Source organism: Ranitomeya variabilis, chromosome 3 (assembly GCF_051348905.1).
Source record: "Ranitomeya variabilis isolate aRanVar5 chromosome 3, aRanVar5.hap1, whole genome shotgun sequence".
Taxonomy (NCBI): domain Eukaryota; kingdom Metazoa; phylum Chordata; class Amphibia; order Anura; family Dendrobatidae; genus Ranitomeya; species Ranitomeya variabilis.
This window is the reverse complement of record NC_135234.1, coordinates 272,434,380-272,440,989: the sequence shown is the minus strand read 5'-3', so window position 1 is coordinate 272,440,989 and position 6,610 is coordinate 272,434,380. Positions and strand designations below refer to the sequence as shown.

The 6,610-nt window shown below is 45.1% G+C and overlaps 1 long non-coding RNA gene across 1 annotated transcript; it reads right to left on the bottom strand.

Moving 5' to 3' along the window:
- Positions 1-2,121: 2,121 nt before the first annotated feature.
- LOC143818162 (uncharacterized) lies at positions 2,122-6,390 on the bottom strand. Its single transcript, XR_013224350.1, has 4 exons — positions 6,282-6,390; positions 3,918-3,967; positions 2,438-2,510; positions 2,122-2,137 (listed from the first exon to the last, which is right to left on the bottom strand). It is a non-coding gene; the product is annotated as an uncharacterized LOC143818162 (long non-coding RNA).
- Positions 6,391-6,610: the final 220 nt, after the last annotated feature.

Sequence of the window (6,610 nt, the reverse complement as noted above, 5' to 3'; positions counted from 1 at the left end):
TAGGCGGTCAACACTTTCAAGGGACAACCATATGCGCTTATCCGTCAGGACATCACCAGCAGCGCTGAAGAGTCATTTTGAGAGAATGCTGGCTGCCAGGCACGATAAAACGTCCAAGGCATGTGAGACGAGCTCAGGCCACTCCTCCATTTTGGAAGACCAAAATGGGAAAGGTTCCAAACCCTTCCTGATGCTATTGATATTTAGTTCTAGATAATCCTGTGCCAAACTCTCCATTCATTAAACACGTGTAAGTCTTGGCCTCTGTTGTGCTGGTGCACGAGTTGGTCTAAAAAAGTGTCAAAGGACTCACACAAATTGCATCTTTCACGTCCACCACTACTGCAGGTGCTGCTGCTAATGTTTTGGCATTGACGAATTGACGGGCCGGAGGTTTGAAGTCTACAGCTGTGATGCGAACTGTTTGCTTCTCTGCTGTCTTGGGGAAAAGCTCTCTTAAGGTTGTATGTAAAGCGTTTCGATAAATACTACAGCATTTGTGGGTCCCTTACTAGGGCAGGAATAATCTGGCAAAATTTGGTTTTATAACATGGATCTAATAAAGGGGCAACTCAGTAGTCAGCATTTTTTATAATCATTACTATGCGGGGAACATGTTGCAGATAGTGCAGCAAGAAGGCTCTCATATATCAGGCTCTACCATGAGGTCTGATCCCATGCTGTGTTGGTGGCTGGGGAACAATGAGGCGCATTTCCTCTGTCCCCTTCCACTAACCCCAAACAACAGAGAGGGGATGATTATCCTCTTCATTCGACAGTTGCTCGCCCATCACCCTTTCCTCCTCCATTTGTTCCTCGGATCCTGCACCTTCAATAACAGTTTGTCTGTTATCATCACCAGGCCCTCTCGATCGCAGTACTCCACCATCCCTTGGCACCTGCTTCTGTGACGACAGTCTCGAACTTCAGGATAAGTTATCCCTGATGCAGCCTCCTTTGCTTCCTCCTCTCCTTCTGGGACCACCATCACCTCCTGCAGGCTTTTCAAAGTCTGCTCCAGCATATAAATGACTGGAGCAGTGAAGCTGATGATGGCGTCACCAGTGCTAACCATTTTAGTAGCCATTTCAAAACTGTGCAGAAGGGTGCAGAGGTCCTTAATCTGTGCACACACTGTAAAAGTGATGTGTGCCACCTCCGTACTGCGTTGATCCAGGCTATGCGACATGACATACTGCGTCAGGGCTCGATACTGCTGCCACAGTCGCTGCAACATGTGCAGAGTGGAATTCCATTGTGTCAGCACATCGCATATCACCCTGTTAACTGGCATGGACAAAGACCTCTGTATCGATGCAAGTCAATGAGCAGAGAAGTGCGAACGGTGGAAATGAGCACACGGCTTACGTGCTTTCTGGAGCAGGTCACCCAGTCCAGGATAATGGCTGAAAAAATGTTGCACCACCAGTTGAGGAAGTGAGCCATGCAAGGCACGTGTGTGAGCTTGCTTCACCGTAGGGCCACCACCAGGTTCACACCATTATCAGACATGGCTTTCCTGGATGCTTGATTAGCGGAGACAGCCATTGATCAAATTCAGCCTGGAGAGCTGTCCACAAATCTTCAGCTGTATGAATGCGGTCTCCAAGGCATATCAATTTTAAGACTGCCTGATTGCGGTGAGCCTGGGCTGCGCAGTACGGAGGTGGTGAGGGTTCGCTATGCACTGTTAGATCTCGGGTCTCATGAAGGCAGAGGTTGAGGGTGCAGGTGAAGGCCCTAAAGGAGACAGAGGAGGAACAAGCAGTGGAGGAAGTATTAAGTTTAGAGGTATGGTCTGAAAGCCTTGGGGATTCCAAGATTTGTGGAGCAGCGCCTTTCCCCACTGCCGCCAGAGTCACCCAGTGCCCAATCAGCGAGATGTAATGCCCTTGGCCATGCTTACTCGTCCACGTGTCTGTGGTGAAATGCACCCTCAAGTATAGAGATGGCTAGCACACGACTGAGGGAAGTAAGGTGCTAGTGAACGAGAAATAATCCCATCAATATGTACAAGTCTATAATCACTGCACACTTTGCGACAAAATTTATGCTTCAAGAAAAATTGCGTTTATTGCACGTGAAAAGGCGACAAGTACGACGTTTCGGCCACTCTGTGGCCTTGATCACTGTGTCGCTAGAAAAAATGAAAACAGATATACATAAGATTTACATTATATACACTATATACAATATTTACAAAAGCAGCCCTATATGGCATAATAGGCATAATAAGGGATTGAAGCCATGTCAGAAAGACTAGTGACTTGGGGTATAGCCTATATGGGGACCCTTGAACCAGTATGGGACACCAGCTAGAGACACAAGAGAGAGATGGATGTTGTTTCAAGGAGACCAGTTAAAGTATTAAGGTCTATCTAGATCTAGATGGTAAGACAGGAGCTACAGAACAATAGAGAGTGATATGGGGACATACCGTAGTAGAGGTGCTTCACTAAGTTATGCTCGTACGTCCAGGATAGGCATGGGCCAGTTATGGCACGTATAACCTGGTAAGGGTGATGGATGCAAATTACAATCAAATAACCGCAGTCTGATATATTTTCTAAATGTGCGGAGGCAGTATCCAGTACTTGTGGTGAGTTACAGTCCAATGTTATGGGGATAAGGTGTACTAGAGTACTGTGATAAGAGTAATGTGAGTAATGACCACAGTTTAAAGTCCAGCTCGTGCTGAGGCCACAGTGGGGATGTTGAAAACTATATACTAATGTATATAGATGGTGCGTTATGTGGTAAGCGCAAGTTGGAGGATATAGTTACCCTTAGGTTAGGGCTGCACAGACCTAGATAGTGAGTGCGCCCCCTTTGGTTAGACGTGGTAGCAGGGCTGCATGAGCCTGGAATATATTTGTGTGCCACTGCAATAAAGTAAAGCGCATGGTGATCAATATAGTGAGATCTTGGGCAATGGTTAATTGTGACATCAACCAGTACTTACATGGTGGCCGGATCCGGAATCGTACGTGAGTAGTGGAGTGGAAGGGCTGGCACAACCGTTCCTTAGCAGTGGGAAGCCTGGGAGGACACAGGCTGAGCGCTCATTTATAGCGCTCATAGGTCCGGTGACCGGAAGTGGGTAAACAGCAGGCACCTGCGCTGTGGAGTCATATCCACGCTGGTGTATCAGGTGTTGCCAGGAAACGCCGGCGCTTGCGCAATGAGACATAAAGCTCAAACCGAGCTATAGAGATGAAGAGCGTAGGCGCATGCGCAGTGTGCGGTAGGCGTGCCTGCTTATGTTGTGGTGACCATGGTAATGTTAGTACTACGCAGAGAAGAGAGGAGGGAAAGAAAGAGAAACCTAGAACTTGTTGAGGAGGTGGCCCTAAAGATTAGGGGACTAACATTGAATACCTCTTTATAAGAGTAAACATGTGTACACAGGACACAGCAAAAGCATGGATACATATCTGGGGCATGGTCAATTGAGTCATTTGTACATCAAGCATTCAAATGCAGCAATAAAAGAACATAATACATCAATGACAGTCGTTGGGGTAATTCAAATGGAGGTTACGGATAAATGAAACAAAAATAAATGCAGTAAGTTAAATCATAAATGTAATATACACTCCAATGAAAAAATAAATTGACATAAATAAAAAGAAGAATAAGCAAATAATAAATGAAAAAGCAGTTGGACTAATTTCAATGGTAAACATGGATGAAACACTGAGTAAATGAAACCAAATGTAATAAATCATAAAAGTAATATAATAATTTGGATGAAATACTGAGTAAATGAAACAAATTAGATGAAATAAATCATAAAAGTAATATAATAATGTAGGAGTCCAAACCATAAAACGAGAAGGGGGGAGAGAAAGAAAAATGAAAAATGAAAGGAAAAAAGAAGGGGGGAGGTGAAAAGGTGTTCTGAAGTTCAATCTTACCCAATCATAGTGTGTCACAGAGATACGTAGATTAAGAAGAATTAGTTCATCTATGGAGAAAAGACAAGGTATTATACTAACCAATCTATATCACGGTTAAGGCCTTTGGGGTGAAGTGTGTCAAGGGTGTAGATCCAATATGTTTCCCGCTGTTTCAACATTTGGATATGGTTACCACCCCTTCTTGGTCTAGGGACCCTTTCTAACACCTGAAATCTGAGTTGGGCTACATTATGTCTGGCCTCTTTAAAATGTGCTGGTAGGGGCAACCATGTTTTTTTGCACCTGATTGTGGATTTGTGAGCATAAATCCTGTCCCTGATGGCCTGGGTCGTCTCGCCCACATACAGCAGGCCACAGGGACACTTAATGATGTAGATCACGAAGTTAGATTCACAGGTGTAATAATCCCTTATCTGGTAAGATTTGCCCGTTCTTGGGTGGACCACCTCGTTGCCTTTAATTATATTGGAGCAACACATACAGCTGAGACAAGGGAATGTACCTGTCCTTCTCTGGCCACTCAAAGTTCTAGTGCCTATTGGTTTTCCTGATCCCAGGTCAGCCCGGACCACCCTGTCTTTGATGTTTTTGGGACGTCTTGTCATCAGTGGAGGATTCCTGAAGATGTTAATGTTAGGGTATGCCCTATGTAAGAGAGGCCAGTGCCTTCGGATCAGATTATGGACCCTGAGCATGGAGGGGTGATGATAGTGGACGAACGGTACCCTAGCAGTTTTATTGGTCATGATTGGACAGGTCGTATTTTCATTGAGTGCCCTCATGGACTCTGTCTCAAGAAGCTGTGCTGGATAGTCCCGGGCCCTGAACCTCATAGACATTTCATTTATTCTTGTTTCCCTTGTGGTGGGATTGGAAACTATCCTTGAAACCCTTCTAAATTGAGATCTTGGGAGACTGTTTTTAGTGGCCCGGGGATGACAGCTGCTATATAGAAGTAGGCTATTACAGTCTGTGGGTTTGGTATAGATGTCCGTACTTAATATGCCCATCTGGTCCTTAATGACCCTGGTGTCCAGAAATGTGACCATATCCACTTGGTACATAATTGTGAATGACAATTCTGGTCTGATGGTATTTATATGGTTGCAGAATTCAAGAAGACTTGTTTGGTCTCCTTGCCAAATGCAGAAAATGTCATCGATGTACCTATACCAGGCAAGTGCCTGGTCTTGGAAGGTGGTATTACAGTAAATATGGTCTCTTTCAAAACGATCCATGTAAAGATTGGCATAAGCTGGCGCTACATTAGACCCCATGGCGGTCCCGCATGTCTGTACATAGAAATCGTCTTCAAAGAGGAAATAGTTTTCCCTTTAAGACCAGGTCAAGTAGATCCAGGCACAACTGTTGTGATCCACTGTCAATATTGGCTTCCTGTAAAGTAAGCCATACCGCATCAATCCCCTTGTCATGGGCGATAGATGTATACAGACTGTTTACGTCCAGGGTACATAGAATACTATCAGGTGGAACCTGCTTGATCGCGTGTAGTTTTTGCAAAAAGTCTCCTGTGTCTAAGAGGAAAGATTTGGTACCTCGAGTATATGGTGTGAGAATTTTCTCAAGAAAAATTGAGAGAGGATTGAGGATAGAATCCGTGGATGCTACAATCGGGCGGCCCGGTGGGTTTTGAAGGTTTTTGTGTATCTTCGGAAGTATGTATATCACAGGTGTGACCGGATGGTGATTTAGTAAATACGTCCTAGTTTTGTTATCGATGGTCTTAAGATCAAGGTGTCTATCCAGAACCGACGTGATTTTATGCCGAATTGAGAATGTGGGATCATTCTGTACCTTTCTGTATGTGTTGATATCGGAAAGTTGTCTCTTAATTTCTGATATGTAGTAGCTCCTGTTCATAATCACGATGGCGCCCCCCTTGTCCGCCGGTTTTATGACAATGTTTTTATTGTCTGAGAGTTTCTAGGGCTCGTTTCTCTACAGAATTGAGGTTATGGCGGACAGGGAGGAAGCCAAGGCGATGGTCGTGGATAGTTTGTTTAATGTCCCTATCGAGGAGATTGATGAAGGTTTCAACCGCGTGATTGGTTTTTGGTGGCATAAAATTGCTAGGGGTACGCAGTCCCAGAGTCTCAATAGAGATTTTGGGATCTACGTCACGATTTGGTATTGTGCCTACTGTGTTGGTATTGAGTTGGGAGGTGGCATCAAAGTGAACCTTAAGTCTAATGTTTCTATAGAAACGATGGAGGTCTTTCTCAAGTTGGAAAGAGTCCCACCTGGGTGTGGGGCAAAAGGATAAGCCCATATTTAACACCTTGAGTTCAGTAGGGGAAAGAGAATAGTCAGAAATATTAACTACTTTGTTTGGACTCCTACCTTCGACCGGAGCGTCATCTGGTGGTCCGCGTACTTTTTTCTTTGCCCTCCGTATTGGCGTGTGTTTGTTCCTAAAAAAACCGAAGGTCTCGTGGTGTGAAGGCCGCCAGTATCGCTTCCAGAGCCCGGTGAAGAGTCCCTCCGCAGCCGAGGAGCCCCCTGAGGGGTGATTGCCTCCTGCTGGTCGGCGAAATCTTGCCCGTTGTCATCTGAAATGCACCCTGGCAGACAGATTTTGTCAAGGAATGGGTGATGTTTTCTGCGACATGCTGGTGTGGCGCAAGCATAGCTTTCTTAGAAAAATAATGGCGATTGGGTAATTGGTACTG